Source organism: Cervus elaphus, chromosome X (genome assembly GCF_910594005.1).
Source record: "Cervus elaphus chromosome X, mCerEla1.1, whole genome shotgun sequence".
NCBI classification, from domain to species: Eukaryota; Metazoa; Chordata; class Mammalia; order Artiodactyla; family Cervidae; genus Cervus; species Cervus elaphus.
Genome location: NC_057848.1, coordinates 143,415,629 through 143,433,004, shown reverse-complemented (window position 1 = coordinate 143,433,004; position 17,376 = coordinate 143,415,629). Strand labels below are relative to the sequence as shown.

Here is a 17,376-nt window from a genome sequence, read left to right as displayed (position 1 = left end):
CTCTGTGCTCTGCCTGCTCATCTCACCCCATGCCATTCCCAGGGCCACTGGCAACACTGATCTTTTCGGTGTCTCTATACCTTCATCTGTTCGACAATAGCCTATGGTTGGAATCACACAGTATGTAGACTTTTCAGATTCACTTATTTTTTTGTTTTTACTTCTTTCATTTAGTAATAAGCATTTAAGTTTCCTCCATGTCTTTCCATGGCTTGAGAGCTCATTTCTTTTTGGTGCTGAATAATATTCTCTAGCTTGGTTGTAATATAGTTTATTTACCCATTAACCTACTGAAGGACACCTTGAGTGCCTCCTAGTTTTGCCAATTATGAACAAAACTGCTGGAAACATCCAGGTCCAGGCTTCTATATGGATATAAGTTTTCAATTTCTTTGGGAAAATCCCACGGAGCAGAAAATTGCTGGATTATATGGTAAAAGTATGGTATGTTTTCTAGTGTAAAGAAACCACCAAACTGTCTTCCAAAAGAGCTAATAGACTTTGCAGTCCCATCAGTAATCAATCAATGAGAGCTCCTATTGCTCCACATCTTTACTGGCATTTGGTGTGGTCAATGTTTTGGATTCTGGCCATTCTAATGGGCAGGCAGTGGTATCTCATTATTTTAATGTGCATTTCCCTGATGATCTATAGGTGGGACATTTTTTTACATGCTAATATGACATGTGTCAATCTTCTTTGGTGAAATGTCTGTTTAGGTCTTTGACCCATTTTTAATCAGGCTGTTTGTTGAGTTTTAGGAGGTTTTTTTTTTTCTTTTGGTCTGTTTTTAAAATAATTGTCCTTTATCAGATGTGTCTTTTGCTAATACTATTTTTCCCAGTTTGTGTCTTGTCTTCTAATTCTCTTAAAAGATGTTCTTCTCCAGTACATAAAATGACAACTAACAGTTGGAGAAAGAATTTCACCAGTAACTGAGAGGATATTGGAAAATGGCTTCTCATCTCCCTGAGAGTGACATCTGCTGCTGACTCTAACTACATACTTCATCTCTTTCCAACTAGTTCATTATTTAAGTGGTAGTCAGTTGAGTGGCATTATGATAGGGCTTTTCTGCTCATCTATTATACTTCTTTGGAAGACCATTCTATCTTTGTAGAAGTGTTCCAGTGGTTTTAATGTTCAAAACAAGCTCAGAAGTGATGTATAACATTGCCATCCCTACAAGAGTAAGCACTAATTTGATTCCAGATGGTTTTGAAATTATTACCTCTACTTAATAATATCTACATAAGGGTACCTCAATAATTAAAAATATATGTTTATAATAATTGTAAAAAAATAACCCTAAAATTCTCCTTTTATGGTGCTTCTGTTGCTGAGATGAGGAAATGTTCCCAAAAAGCAAACAAAATGATTTAGTTTAATTCTATTTATGTAAGTCCCTAAATGTTTTCCAAATGACAGTGGAACCTTAATAGTTGTACCAAGTATTTCACACCATCTCTTTATTTTACTATGAAGGCTTTACAAATTTCCATTCTATGCTGGGCAAATGGTATTCTTTCTTCTGAGTAAGCATTAGAAACACTATTGATAAGAAATATTTTTCTCTTGGGAAGAAGCTTTATTTTTTGGGGGAGGGGGAAGAAGCTTTAAAAGGATTGGAGAAACACATTCAACAATCCACATTATCTTCCTTAATTACTATGAAGCTATCTGTAAATTTTTATCTAAAAGAGGGGTCAATAAGCTACAGTCCTCAGGACAAATCCAACCCACCACTCATTTTTGAATATAAAGTTTTATTGAAACAAAATCACCTTCATTAATCTATGAATATACTGATTATGAATGCTTCTGTACTTCAGTAATATAGTTGACCTTCTGATTTGCAAAGCCAAAAATATTTACTATTTGGCTCTTTACATTAAAAAAAAAATTGCCAGCCCCTGATTTAAAACCCTCTTGAAGTGATTTATGTCATTAACCTTTACCTCTCACTGAAATAGTAAATTCTCCTAAACTAGTAACTTACTTTATACAAATAAGGATTTTTAAGTTGTCCCAAATTACAGCTTCCAAACTTCACAAGGCATCTCCTAATTGCAGTATGCTATGATTTGGTGAATAAGTTCCTATTCTCTCCAACGTATTAATAGTTAGAAGGAGAGACTAGAAATAGGAATAATGAAGCTTCCGTCACGAGTCCCCGCTTATACAGTTCCCCCACTATAGCAACAAGATCATCTTCATTCTTGAAAGATATTTTTAAGATCAAAGTAGGTATTATAAACTTGTAAAGCTTTTTATTATTTACCAGCATACAGATTTCAACATTTTGTTTTCCCCATTTCCAGCTTCACTCACTGTAGTCATGGCTTGTTTCTGTTGATATTCACATGGCAGTCTGACCCGCCTTATTCCTTTAGCTCCTCTGCTCCTGCCAGTGTATTCCTCGAGCATGCATCTCAGTATGGCTTATTCCTGTGCTCCTCTTTTCTGCCCACTCAGTTCTGCCTGCTCATCCATTTCAATCCACTTGCACCCACTGCCTTTCTCACACTGGCTTTTACTATAATGCCCCAGATTTTCCAATTGTGAAAAATATACTCTGGTCTAGGAGCATGCTATAGCAGCAGCAGGAGCATGCTTAAGTGGGGCACTGGCTAGTAGAGGGGTCAGCAAGATCCATTTTGATGAGTTCTAACAAGGCTGCTAACTTCACCTTTCATTTTCAAGGAAATTTCAACATCATCTAGTCCAGTGGATTTTAGTGCTTTTTAAACATTTAACTCTTTTCAAGTGAAATCTTAAGAAGACCTACCATGTGAAGCATGAAAAGGAGGAGGGCAGTGGACTGGTTGAAATTGGAGATGGGCAGCGGCAAAAAGAGGTATGGGGACATACTGTTGGGGCATCTATGACATTACCTGGAAAATTCCATGGACAGAGGAGCCTGGCGGGCTACAGTCCATGGAGTTGCAAGGAGTCAGACATGACTGACCAAACTATGGCAGTGAGGGCAGAAGGGAGGATCTCTAGAAGAGATGATGAACCCTAGGTTTCTGGTTTGTGTGCTTGGTTGGATGAAGTTCAAGGCAATATTCATTTTGATTATTTCATGCCGAAGAGTGGGGTCCACTTATTCACCACAGCAACTGAACAAAGAAAAGACTATGCAGTATTTTCGGAAAGTCACCTCTGAACATGTACACTGAGAAGGGTTTACCAAGGGGGTTGTGGTATTCTCTATAAGGACATGAAATGAAGCACTGTTTAAATAGATTTCTTTAACTGATTTTGAACTGTAGCAGGGCACTAGACCTATAGTGCCTTGTGGTCTTCTCCCAGATCTACTTTTTATAATTCTGCCACTGTACTGGTTGTTTGACCTTGGGCTGACAGATATAGAACTGGGAGAATAAATAAAGCTCAATAGTAACACCGTGGGATAATCAGGTTTACCATCTCAACGCTTGTTTTTTTCCCCCCATTCCCATGGCCCTATCTTCCAGGAGAGAAAAAGAGAAAAAAGCTATTATATATTGCTTTTTACTGAAATCATTTCAATATCTACAAGGTTAGTACTAAGCATCAAGGGTGCTGTTGTTTAAGACTTAAGTTCACCTGAATGGCTTTAATATAAGATTTGGATGTCATACAAGAGAAGAAAATAGGGATAAGCAGGACTATGGTTCTTGAATTCACTTGGAAAATGCATTACAAAAGTATGAATGCTACAACAGAGTCGATTCCACGGTCTGTGGAGTCCATTACATCACCTGTACTACTAAGACCAAGTATGTTTCACATAAAGATTTAAGGACAGGTATGGAGTTTAGGGAGATATAGTGCTGTACTGTGCCTCTTTAGGATATGACAGTCTTTGGGATAACAACTCTGTAAGCTTTACTTTCCTCCTATGGTAAACAAAAAAAGAAAAAAGGAATTCATGTAGAACCTATCTTATAAGGCTGTTGTAAGATTAAATGGAACAATCCATAAAGGATATTTAGCAAAATGCCTGGTACAGAGCAAGGTATTAATGCATGTTATTCTAAGATAAATATTAGGTGTGTTCAGGTCAATGCAAAAGCCAGGGGGAATAATCGAAATGAAAGCAGGTATTATTTTTGAAAAAAAGCTCTGATATACCTAGGTATTACTGGAATAGAACCAGACTGTGAGACCTCAGAGACCCTCTAAGGGAGTTAAACATGGAGTGACAATGTTGTTTTGCCTGATTTACATCAGATCTTTGTTGTAAAGCACATTTTCTTCAATATGCTCAATATGAAGCATTTATTCACCCAGATAATAGATACAAATCCATGCATTCAAATGTTCCTTGGAGTCAGAGATCAAGATGGAAATCCCCAGAATCACAGAGATTTGTGTCTATAAACTTGCTTATTATATTCACATTCAAAGAGGTTAGAAGGGATAGTGTCAGCTTTTTAACCAGAATCTTTTCATTACTTCTCCCTGTTGGGATTGCAGCACATGCTGTGAATGACCTCCAGAGATCCTCAAGCTGTATGCAGAGAGCAAACTGAATCTGAAAGCTTTATTAGACAAGTTTGTCTTTCAGCTGGTGGGAATGGATGTCAGCTGTACCAGGAAAAAATAAAATTTCTTGTGAAACTGGGTCCTGACCTTGAGAAAAAAACCTCAAATCTGAGTGCACGCTTCCGTTCTGAGTCCTGTCCTTATTTGTTAAACATGGAGTGCAGGTTCAAAAGAAAGAGGCATGTTTTACCTTAAACAAATAAGAATCAGGAAGAAAAATAATAGGGCTCCTATTTTGGTCTTGTTGGATTTAGCAAGCAAAAATGCTTATCACCAAATCATAGGGTTAAATGTTTTAATATAGCACAGGGAACTATACTCAATGTTTTATAATAACCTATAAGGGAAAAGAATCTGAGGGAAAAAAATATATATACATATGAATTGCCGTGATGTACACCTGAAACTAACATGACATTGTACATCAACTATCAGTTCAGTTCAGTCGCTCAGTCGTGTCCGACTCTTTGTGACCCCATGGACTGCAGCACGCCAGGCCTCTCTGTTCATCACCAACTCCCAGAGTTTACCCAAACTCATGTCCATTGAGTCGACTATACTCCAATAAAAAATACTAATAATCAAGGAAACAACATTCTCACTCATTTCAACACGAGAAGGAAAACTACCTCCTGTACTTAGAATCCACAGTAAACATAGGAAGTTTATTTATATCTTTTATCCATAAATTTCTTCAGGAAGAAAGAACAGTTCTGGGAAACTGAAGCGACAGTGGCAATTACTTTATTTTAATAAAGTCTCCCACTTTTCTAGTGGCATGTTATTTAGCTTCTGCTTTTTAATGTGGGATGACAATGATTTTTTGAAGTTGTGAGAACTATCTCAAAAGTAAGAACTGAAGGTGTTAAAATTCTGACTTTTCTCCTATGGTAGGTTATAATTCAATTTAGGCACTGGTAGAGTTAGTGCTGTTAGCAATCTTGCATAAATATTAGAATAGCTACATGGAATGTCTGTTTAATGAACTCATCATAGGCTGGAAAGTACTTTGGAAAAGGAGATTAGAACATATTTTCTTTAAAATATTGAAGATGAGAGAAGAAATAAACTGTATAAATGTTAAGAGGAATATAGCATGTGATGTTAGACTATAAAGTAGAGGTTCTCAAATTGGATATCAAGGCACAGTCAAGAATGAGAGTTAAGGAATGAGATGGGAATGATTTAGGCTATAAGATTTGCATCAAAGCCACAGCATATCCCTATTTGATCAATACTGCAGCCTTTAAAAAAAAATTAGGATTTACCATCGAGGATGTGCAGATGAATGTATCTGTCAGCTATGTCTAAGCCAGAAAACAAATTGAGATATATAAGAATATGGACAAGCACTGAAACCAAACTCAGGAGAAGTGGGCTTGAGTCCAGATTCTGCTCCTAAACAGTTGGACAACCATATAAGCACTTAGTCTCTCTGGCATTATAATTACATAGGAGATTGACGTACTTGATCCAACTTGATCCAACTCTAAAATTACTGTTAATCTGGTCAAAATATATGAGTTTAACACTATCACATGCTTATCATTGAATAAAAGCTGTGTACACAAAAGGGCATGTTTTGATAAGCAAGATATAAAACAGGATCTTTTTGGAACTTACAGTCTGTTAGCAAATGAAAATTAAATAAAGACACAAATAGTTAATCAAAATAATGGCAAGGATACGAAAGAGAAAAGGTATACCTTGTCATATAATAGCTCAAAGAAAGAGCCTGTGCAGCTGAGATCTAAATGATGAATAAGAAAAGAGATCATCCAGGTGAGAGTAGTAGGTGTGGAAACCCCGAGCCCAGGAAAAAGCAGACCTGCTAAAAGAACTGAAGAAAGCCAGAAGGGTTGGACTTTGAAGAAAAAGGCAGACAGTGGAACAAGAAGGGTAAGCAGGGGAACCATCGTCTAAGACCTGGTGACCATGTTAATGATTTGGAGACTTATTCTAAAAGCAGTGGGGGCACCATTACAGAATTATAAAAGGATGAGGTTTATACTTTGCATGATTGTTCTTTATGGAATATGTTTTTATGGGGAATGGATTAGAGAGAGGTGAATGAAATCAATTAGGAGGCCAGGCATCCATGATGGTGGTGGAAGGGATGCAGATGGACAAAATAACTTCAAAGATATTTAAGTATTACTGCAATCAGTAAGATTTGGTGGTTGATTCAATGAGGAAAGTGAGGGAAAAGGGGGTCTCCCTCCAGGATCACTTACTAGTACTGGCTTGATTGGATGGTGTTGCTATTGCCTGAGATAAGAAATAGAAGGGCTTCCCTGGTGGCTCAGATGGTAAAGAATCTGCATGCAATGCAGGAGATCTGGGTTTGATCCCTGGGTCGGGAAGATCCCCTGGAGAAGGGAATGGCAACCCACTCCAGCATTCTTGCCTGGAGATACAAGAAAAGGGGCAAGAGGAAGCTCCCTAGTTCAGTTGCGGACATGGTGGATTCAAAGAGTCTGGGGGACACCTGAGTGCAGACACTGAGTGAACTGTTGGATATATGGGTTCCTTGATTTTATGCATTGTATCCTTCTATCACCTTCCCCAAGTTCACTAAATTCAAGAGTGATTCTCGGGCCCTCTCTTATTAGACTTATGGGCACATTTGACACAGTTTATCAATTCCTTCCTCTTAACTCACTTCCTTCACTTGGCTTCCAGGTTTCTGTCTTGGTTTTCTTCCAACTTCAGAACTTATTACTATAATCCTTATTTCTCACCAGTGAAGTCCTTCAGGGATCTGTCTTTGGGCATCTTCTCTTTTCTCTCTATAGTCACTGCTTGGCTTTAACTAGTACCACCTCATGACTCAACTCTACGCTAAAAATTGCACATTTGCATCTCTAGGTTGGACCTCTCTCTTAACCTCCAGAACATACATCCCTCCCCTTACACTTCACCTCCGTTTGGTTAACTAGTAGGCATGCATGTGTGCATGTCTGACTCTTGTAACCCTGTGTACTCTAGTATTTTTGCCTGGAAAATCCCATGGACAGAGGAGCCTGGTAGGCTATAGTCCAGGGATTCGCAGAGTCAGATACGACAGCATGCACATACACACACACACACACACACACACACACACACACACAGAGAAAGACATGACTGGCTAAGCTAAAATGTGGCAAAAAAAAAAAAAACAGGTCCTCAAACAGCTGTCAAATTTAGTAGGAGCCAATAGAACATTGTAGCAGGCAAAACAATATCACCGTATAAAGGTAAGAAAAGGGAATGCTGACATTGTGATGTAACTGAGCTGTGAGTAGAATGGCAATTATGGAACTGGATCCAGTTCTGCAGCCCACAACAGAGAAAAGTATGGAAAACACACTTGGGATGTTAGAAGCGGGGGCACAGAGATGTTGAAACACTTAAGACACAGAGAGGTTTAAACATTTGAGACAGCATTTTTTTTGTAGTTCACAGGCTATGGGGACTCACATGATCTGTGCCAGAAAAACGAAATTTGAAGGGAGATTAGGTAACAAACTTTGAATAATGTCAAAATGTACTTTTCCTACTCAGAAAGTAATTTAGACAGTAACTGGAACTTGTGTTAGGCAGTTGAAAGATGGTTTCGAGTATAACAACAGTGGGGGAATGCCACCCACACTTGATTTTTAAAAGAGTATGCAGTTAACCTTAAGATTGCTCCTGAGAGAGAGAGAAAGAGCTTTTCCTGAAGATAGTAGGGAAGAATGAATGACCTCTCAAAGGCCACAATCTTAGAATCTATGGTTTAAGTGCAAACTATTACAGTTTCCTCCATTTGAAATCTTCTTTCTTTGAGGGTTAAGTTATATTTGGTTTCAAAATGATTCAGTGAAATTTTGGAAAATATTAGGAATACAGGGAGAAGCCTAACTTTTGTGGACTGTGGGGTGCCTACTCTCTCCTGAATGTGTTTAAAGAGTCCTAATTTCTCCTTGATAATAGCTTCAGAAGAAATACAACATTACGGTATATTCTATAATGATTTCCAGCAAAGGTCCTTTTTGGGAAGGAGTTAAGTAATAAAAGAAGGCTATGGTAATTTAACTGTAATAAACCCTTTATTTCTATAAAAATGCAGGATATGAGTAACTGAAAAATCCCCAATGATCAGAATACTTTATTCAACCACTGATGTTATTCTCCTCCTTCTCCTACACTCTCCACCCCCAACACACAGAAACTTCCAGGAAAGCTGCCAACAAGCATTAGAAATGATAGATGAGAGCTTTTTTTCCTTTGCCAGTGCAGACCCCAAAGCTCAGTCCTAACCGGAGATGGTAACCAAGCCATAAAACTGCCAAAAGGTTAAGAGAGGAAGAACAAAGGGAACTTCATCATCACAAAAATGGATAATTAACATCTAAATACTCTGGTTTTCACAATCCATCACTGTCTTGGATATTAACAAGGACACCACTGTTATACCCTCCCTGTGAACTAGGGAACTTTGTTGAGGAACCTGGCCTGGAACCAGAGACTCCCCCTGCCTACATCTGAAGACTTCATTCTCATCAGCGTAAGCAGCACTGGGGACTCAGCAGTCAGGCTTTACTGTTGTCACTTTCCTTTCTATCTCATAATTTCAAGCATCCTCACCTCACTGATATATAAAAATAAGATTTAATTAATTAATTAGTTTATTCCTGCCAAGAGCTGGAGGGTCTTGTAGTTGCTCAGGGCTTTGAAATCTCTTGGGAAGGGTCAAAACTTCATTTCTTATCCTGTTATCATAATTGACTAGGGGACCTCCTATTTTCTGGCATAAAATCATATTCCTAGGATTTTAGACTTTCAGGGAGTTCTTTTTTAAGGTTTAGAGGCTTTAATTCTAAAACCGAGTAAGGTATAGCCTTTTTCTAAGTGTTTTCAATAAAACAGTCATCTGTTAATGAAACAGAGAAAGACTTGGCTGAAACTGATGAGCCTTATCCGAAAGGTTCAGCTGAGGCAGAATTAACGGTTGGAAGCCCAGCCAAAACTGGAAAGGGTCTGGGTGGCAATCCTTTTTGTGTTTCTGAGAAGGATGAGGACCCAAAAGAGGAGTAAGAATGTGAGAACTAATTGACAACTTCCTTCCCTCCTTATCTCATGATCACTGCAGACAAACAAAGGTCATTTTCATAATAAATGAATTTTTTTTTCAGAATTTAAATCAAACAAATAAACAGTATGCCAAGATTATATTTAAGTTCCAATTAACCACATGTTTTCATCAAATTGCCTAGATACTTAAAGGATAACTGAACTAGCCTTGGGAGCCTTTATTGAACTCTAGAGAGGCAAGTGAAGTGCAAATCATAAATGTTGAAATAATGCTATATGTGTTTGATATTTAAGTACAGCCTTCAAAACTTTAGATGATAAATAAATCACTGCTTGAAATACACTGCTCTGATTAATAACATAAGCTTTGGCATTACAGAGATGTATCTTCAAATACCCACTCTGCCACTTACTAGCTTTGTAACTTTGGACAAACTCTTCTATTGCTTGGTTTTCTCAGCTACAGAATGGGAATCACAACAAAACTCATGTAAAAAGTACAGCCATGGCACTAATTATAAGCCTTTTTGTATTAATTTAGATTCATTCGGAAGTAGACTATAAAACAAGGATTTGATTGTGTGTGTGTGTTAGTCAGTCAGTCATGCCTGACTCTTTGCAACTCCATGGGGTATGGCCCCCCAGACTCCTCTGTCCACGGGATTTTCCAGGCAAGAATACTGGAGTGGGTTGCCATACAAATAGTTTGGTGGTTTTCCCTGGTGGCTCAGTGGTAAAGAATCCGCCTGCCAAGCAGGAGATGCAGGTTTGATCCCTGGGTTGGGAAGATCCCCTGGAGGAGCAAATGGCAACCTTACTCCAGTATTCTTGCCTGGGAAATTTCATGGACAGAGGAGCCTCGCAGGCTACCATCCATGGGGTCGCAAAAGAGTCAGACATGACTTAGCAACTAAACAACAATAGTTGGCAGATGACACCAGGAAGCTGTGGTGGAAGAATAAAGAGATGAATAGGAATGGGAAGGAAGTCTCTACAGAGCATGCTAATAAAACAGGTCATCACTATAGCCAACTGTGGTTCAACTCATTGAAGACTTCTGGTGTTCAGCCCTGGAGTTGTCCTAACCAAGGAATGAAGAGGGTGTGCTATTTATCCCAACTCCTCTCCATCAGTGGTTGAGTACTGTTCTAGCACATCCTCTGCAAGTGAGTGAGCTTCTTCTATGGCAAGAGAAAGTGCCTGGGCAGAGTGATAGGTACTTGCCTTCAGAAGCCTGAGGGTTTACCAGAAGGACAAGTGCTGAGGGGCCATGGGTAGGCCATTAAGGGCCAAATTTGACCCACCTGCCCTTATCTGGTTTCTGTAAATAGCCTGTTAATAGAACATAGCCATGCCTGTTGATTTACATATTATCTACGGTTTGGCTGCTTTTAGTATACAGTGACAAAGTTAATCCCAAGAACCACGAAGCTGAAAATACTTACTATCTGACTCTCTACAAAGAGAGTGCATCGATCCCTTATCTAGTTGGTAGCACAACTGAGATTAGAATTTAGGCTTCTTGACCTCCAATACAGCACTTGCCTAATTACACTTGAGAATGGCTCTCTCCAAAATTAATTACAGGAAGAGATGGCTTTACCAGTGTTTAATCAACCAGAAACCTCTATTAACTGGCACTTCTATGAGTCTATTTATACAATGGTCATTCATTCCCAGTACCCTGGGAAATCTGAAGAACTCCAATATCCTGATTTGGAGTCTTGACATAAAGCATGTTCTATATGCAATTTCTTTCAGAAATGCTAAATCGGGTATAGTGGAATGTGAATGTTCCCAGACCCAGCAGCTTGTGGGTAAGAAAGGATTCACACTGACATTTACAACTAGATCTGTCGGCTCTTTGCCTCCATCTGCCAAGCAGGCCTTCAGGCCCATGCAAAGTCCTGCCTACCTAATCGTTTACAAGAGTCTTGAGGGGAGCTGCATATAAGCATGGCTATTCCACCCACAGGGAGGTCTAAGCTGCTCTGCTAGGCAAATACTGCTAAGGCTTAGCATGCTCTACGCCTTTTTGAACTTCCAAGCTCCAAAGTTCTGGGGGGGGTGGTGCTGGAACAACTGGAATTCTCTTTGGCGTCCACAGCATTGGCTCTCACTCAAGTTCCATGCTACATTGCAGCCAGGAAACAGGGATGAACTCCTTCCTCATTGATCATAGGCCTATGGCAGTAGTTCTTAAAATGCAGTCTCAAGACCAGCAACATCGGTGCAACGTGGAGACTTTTTAGAGATGCAAATTCTCAAGCATTACCCCACATCTACTGAATCAGGACCTCCGGATTGAAGCCCCACAACCTGTGCTTTAGTAAGAAATGGGTGATTCTGATGTACCGTGTAGTTTGAGAGTCACTGATATAGGACTCTGCACATATACCAATGCTTTCACCTCCGCTTTCTTCCCTTTTCCTCAATATCGTGGTTTGGGTGTTAAGATGGCCACAATAAAGCCATCTCTTCCCTGTATGCACATCCATTGGCAGTGACATCACAGCTCTCCCCTCAAAAGGTGAAGTCTATTTCTCCACCCCTTGAGCCTGGGCTGGACTGAAAACTGGCCTTGACCAACAGAATGTAGCAGAAGTGATGTTGTATGAATGACAGAGTCTAGGTGTCAAGACATCTTGTAGCTTTCACTCATCCTCTCGAAACGCTGCCCTGAGAATGCCATATAATGAATCCAGTCCAGCCTATGGGAGGATGATAGGTGTTGTGAAGAACCAAGGTTTTCCAGCCAACAGCCAGCTGTCAGATATCTGAGGGAATCCATCTAGCTTCTGCTGAGTTTCCAAATAACTGCATGTACAAGAATGGCCCCTAGCAAGACCTTTAGAACACCTATTAAGTGAACCACAGCCCAACTGCAGACCCACAAAATCACAAGCAAGTAAATAACCCTTGTTTAAAGCCATTACATTTGGAATGTTTTAATGCAGAGATAGAAAACTGAAGTAACGAATACACCTGCCAAGTAGGAGACATGGGTTTGACCCCTGGGTTAGGAAGATCTCCTGGAGAAGGGAATGGCAACCCACTCCAGTATTCTGGCCTGGGAAATCCCATGGACAGAGCAGCCTGGCAGGCTACAGTCTATGGGGTTGAAAAGAGGTGGACACAACATAGCGACTAAACAAAAAGAAAAATGATATACTTAGGTATCTTAGCAACAACTGCAAAAAGTTTTTTTTCCAGTGTGCCTCTTTGTCTTGCAGCCTGAAACAATTTATATAGCTCAGGCAGGACCACCTCATCATGTTACATAAATTAAATCATAAAGGAGCTTGGTTTAGTGTTTTTAAAAAGGTCCCTGGGCCTCCATTTCCACACATATAGAAGAAATACATTCAACTAGGTACTTCCAATGGTTATTCTAGGCTCAGAGTTCTTTGATTCTAAGAAATTTGAATACAGTAAACTGATTTCTTCTACTCCTTAATTAGAGAAGACAGAAAAACATTTCTCACTTTTACTCCTCATACATCTAAGACTAAGTTAAATAACATTAACTATGGGCTAACTGCCTTCCTATCTAGAATTTCCATTAGGTTCTTGGACAGAGCGATAGCGCAAGGCACAGCAAAATGAAACACAGGCTTTGGAGCCTGACACACTTGGATTATAACCCTGGCTCTATTTCTTTCCAGCTGTGTGGCCTTCATCTATTTCCCTTCCGAGCCTTGTGATCTTTACCTTAAAAATACTGTGTATGACCATACATGCTTGGCAATTATTTTGATGAGAAAAGCATATATACAAAAGCAGCTAGAATAATAGTAGGAGCACAATGGGAAAAAAATTTTACAATGATGAATGATGAATCATATTGTATTACAATATAGTACATGAAATAATAATCAGATAACAGAACTGTATTACAAATTATATTTCCCCTTTTTCTATTGTACTTATTTCAGATTATATTCCTGACTTCCAGAAATTTAAACAATTCTTAATTCTGACACTACCACTTTAAGGAAAAAGGAATGTTTGATTTTATAAGCAGCTTTTGGCAGAAAAGAGCTGTCTGCAGGAGTCTCCTCGTGTCTTGTCACTAACTTTAAACCAGGCACCTCCACGCTCTAATCATCACTGGCCTGAGCACATCTTTCACATCTTTTGATCATACAATACCTTGTCTAACTTTTGGTTCTTTCCATAGATCAAAGAAGTAGAAATGAAGAATAAGTAATTAACAGATGACCAGGTCTCTTCTGTAGCTTTGCTTTCAGTAACCTCATGAAAAAAAAAACCGTGTGAACAAACTGTGTGAACAAGATAATATCTAAACAAAGACCACAAGACGTCGCCAAGCCTGCACGTAGTGAAGGATGGCAAGGACTCTGACACCCCATTCCAATGATTAACTGAGATTATTTCCCCTTTTCCCTTAAAACTGTCATGACCGAGCAGAATGGTCAGAATTGCTTTTTGGGGACGTGAGTTCTCTGTCTCCCCAGATTGCTGGCTTTCTGATCAATAGCAAGTGAGCTTTCCTGGTGGCTTAGATGGTAAAGAATCTACCTGCAATGCAGGAGACCTGGGTTTGATCCCTGGGTTGGGAGGAACCCCTGGAGGAGGGCATGGCAACCCACTCTAGTATTCTTGCCTAGAGAATTCCATGGACAGAGCAGCCTGGTGGGCTACAGTCTATGGGGTTGCAAAGAGTTGGACACGACTTGAACGATTGACACTTTTACTTTCTGGGGAGCCCTATACCAAGATATGGAGCCCCGTACCAAGGTCATCTCCAAAACTGACTGAGCCACATAGCAATCACTGCTGTGAGACCCCTCGCCCCACCTAAACTGGCCAGCTCCCTGACCCCATATTAGGTAAAAATACCCACCCTAATCAATCACCTAATGCCACCCTTCCAGCAGGAATTTTCTTTGTCTTGAGCCTATAAAAATTGGCTGCTAACGCACAAAAGGGATCAGCATTCCTTGGTCTGTCAGGAGGTCGACGCACTGTGCTTGCAGTACCCTCATTACCTCTGTTTTTTGTCCTATCTTTGCCTGGAACACTCTCCCTTGAATGTGTACCTCGCTCACTTCCTCACTTCCATCAGCTTTCTCAAGTATTTGCTTAATAGAAAAGATTCATTGACCCAACTTCAGGCAATCATGCCTTCATTCCTGCTCACTCCCTCTTATCCTGCTTTCCTGTTCTCCATAACTGTGCTTCTCAAAATTCAGCGTGCAAATGAATTACCTAGGGATCTTATTAAAATGTAGATTCTGATGCCCTGGGTCTGGAGTGGGGCCTGGCATTCTGCATCTTTAACAAGTGACCATTTGATATCAATCTGTGGACTGAACTCTGAACTCTGAACAATATTGAGACACTATCTGTTTTCTTTATTTGCTCATCCTGTTTCTTTTTTTTTTTCTTTTATTTATTTATTTATTTTTTATTAGTTGGAGGCTAATTACTTTACATTTCAGTGGGTTTTGTCATACATTGACATTAATCAGCCATGGAGTTACATGTATTCCCCATCCCGATCCCTCCTCCCACCTCCCTCTCCACCTGATTCCTCTGGGTCTTCCCAGTGCACCAGGCCTGAGAGCACTTGTCTCATGCATCCCACCTGGGCTGGTGATCTGTTTCACCATAGATAGTATACATGCTGTTCTTTTGAAATATCCCACCCTCACCTTCTCCCACAGAGTTCAAAAGTCTGTTCTGTACTTCTGTGTCTCTTTTTCTGTTTTGCATATAGGGTTATCGTTAACATCTTTCTAAATTCCATATATACGTGTTAGTATGCTGTAATATTCTTTATCTTTCTGGCTTCTCTGTATAATGGGCTCCAGTTTCATCCATCTCATTAGAACTGATTCAAATGAATTCTTTTTAATGGCTGAGTAATATTCCATGGTGTATATGTACCACAGCTTCCTTATCCATTCATCTGCTGATGGGCATCTAGGTTGCTTCCATGTCCTGGCTATTATAAACAGTGCTGCGATGAACACTGGGGTGCACGTGTCTCTTTCAAATCTGGTTTCCTCAGTGTGTATGCCCAGAAGTGGTATTGCTGGGTCATATGGCAGTTCTATTTCCAGTTTTTTAAGGAATCTCCACACTGTTTTCCATAGCGGCTGTACTAGTTTGCATTCCCACCAACAGTGTAAGAGGGTTCCCTTTTCTCCACACCCTCTCCAGCATTTATTGCTTGTAGACTTTTGGATAGCAGCCATCCTGACTGGCGTGTAATGGTACCTCACTGTGGTTTTGATTTGCATTTCTCTGATAATGAGTGATGTTGAGCATCTTTTCATGTGTTTGTTAGCCATCTGTATGTCTTCTTTGGAGAAATGTCTGTTTCTCTTCCAGTCAGATTACAGCTGAACTTTGATTAACACTGGGGTTAGGGTTGACTTACTGCACAGTTGAAAATCCAGTCTGCTCTGTGTATTCATGTTTCTGCCATTTAGGCAGCTCCTTCACATGCACAGGTTCAACCCACCATGGATCATGTAGTACTGGAATATTTATTATTGAAAAAATTCTGCACATAAGTGCACCTGCATAGTTCAAACTCATGTTGTTCAAAGGTCAACTAGAAGGGTTTCATGAGGGGAGGGAACTTAACTTACTCTATGCCACAGTCTCAGCACCTAGTAAAATGTTCAATACATAGAAGTTACTCAATAGATATTAAGTAGATGAATTAAATATGTTTCTGGAAACCAAAATTGGAACTTTGAATCTGTTCTCCAACAGAACTGTTATAGTCACATCTCAGAACTTTACAGGTTAAATAGATTTCTGTGCCCTGCCTTTCAAAACTTCCAACCATGTGAAAGTAGCTTAAATAGGAGCATAAACCCATAATTATGTCAGAGTTCAATAAAAACAAATTATTGGAACCCAATCTCTTTACAGAGTTAGAGAATCTGAGACTGAATATCAGGAGAAAGCTAGAGAACAAATACCAATAAATGATTACATAGGGACAAACTATGCATGTGTGCTGAGGGAACCAAAAATTACAGGTCATAAAAAGAAATAAACCTGATATAATTAATTGAAGATAAACACTGATAGAGCAATTTTAGTGTCCCAGATTGACCAAAAAAAAAAAAAAACAGGAAGAAGAAAGAATGCTCGCACATCTTTTTTAAGTATCTGATATCAAATTTAACTCTAATGTCTTCTTAGAAACCCCAGAGGTACAAAAGACACACTGTTCCCAGATTATAGAGCATCTTTTAACCTAAGCGCTGTTTATGCCTTCTACTGAATTATCATTGTGCTACCTTGGGTGTTCTTTCCATTGTGATATATTTTTAATTGATATGAAATAAAAATCAACTTTACTTGAAGAACCATAGTTCAATACTGCAAATATCTGATCTTTGAAAAGTAGAAAAGGAAAAAAAATGAAAGCAAAAAACAAGAACAGGAAAAAAAAGATGTTTCTAAGTTCTATCTAATTATAGAATTGGTATAGCAGAAAAATTTTTTGGCTCCTTGCCCATGGGGCTCAAAGCCAGCCTTAACATTGCCATGAGATTTTATGCATACCTTCTACTAAGAAATGAATAGAAGGTGAAAAAGAATAGACTGAAAATATGCAGTAAAAACAAAAGTTAAAACTATAGCTAAATGAAGAAACATTTTTCCCCCAAGTCTACTTGGTGATAGTCATGGTCCATTTTCCTTTTTCTTGAACTAAAAATGGAAGAGCTCTTAAGATTGTCTTCAGATGGAACAGAGGGAAGTGCTAGGAAGACTGTGTGTATTTCTGTGGTTTGG

The 17,376-nt window shown here is 39.3% G+C and overlaps 1 protein-coding gene across 9 annotated transcripts in view; it reads right to left on the bottom strand.

The window, feature by feature from the left end:
• Positions 1-17,376, bottom strand: part of DMD (dystrophin) — a 2,565,910-nt gene that overhangs the window by 713,917 nt on the left and 1,834,617 nt on the right. The window lies entirely within an intron of this gene.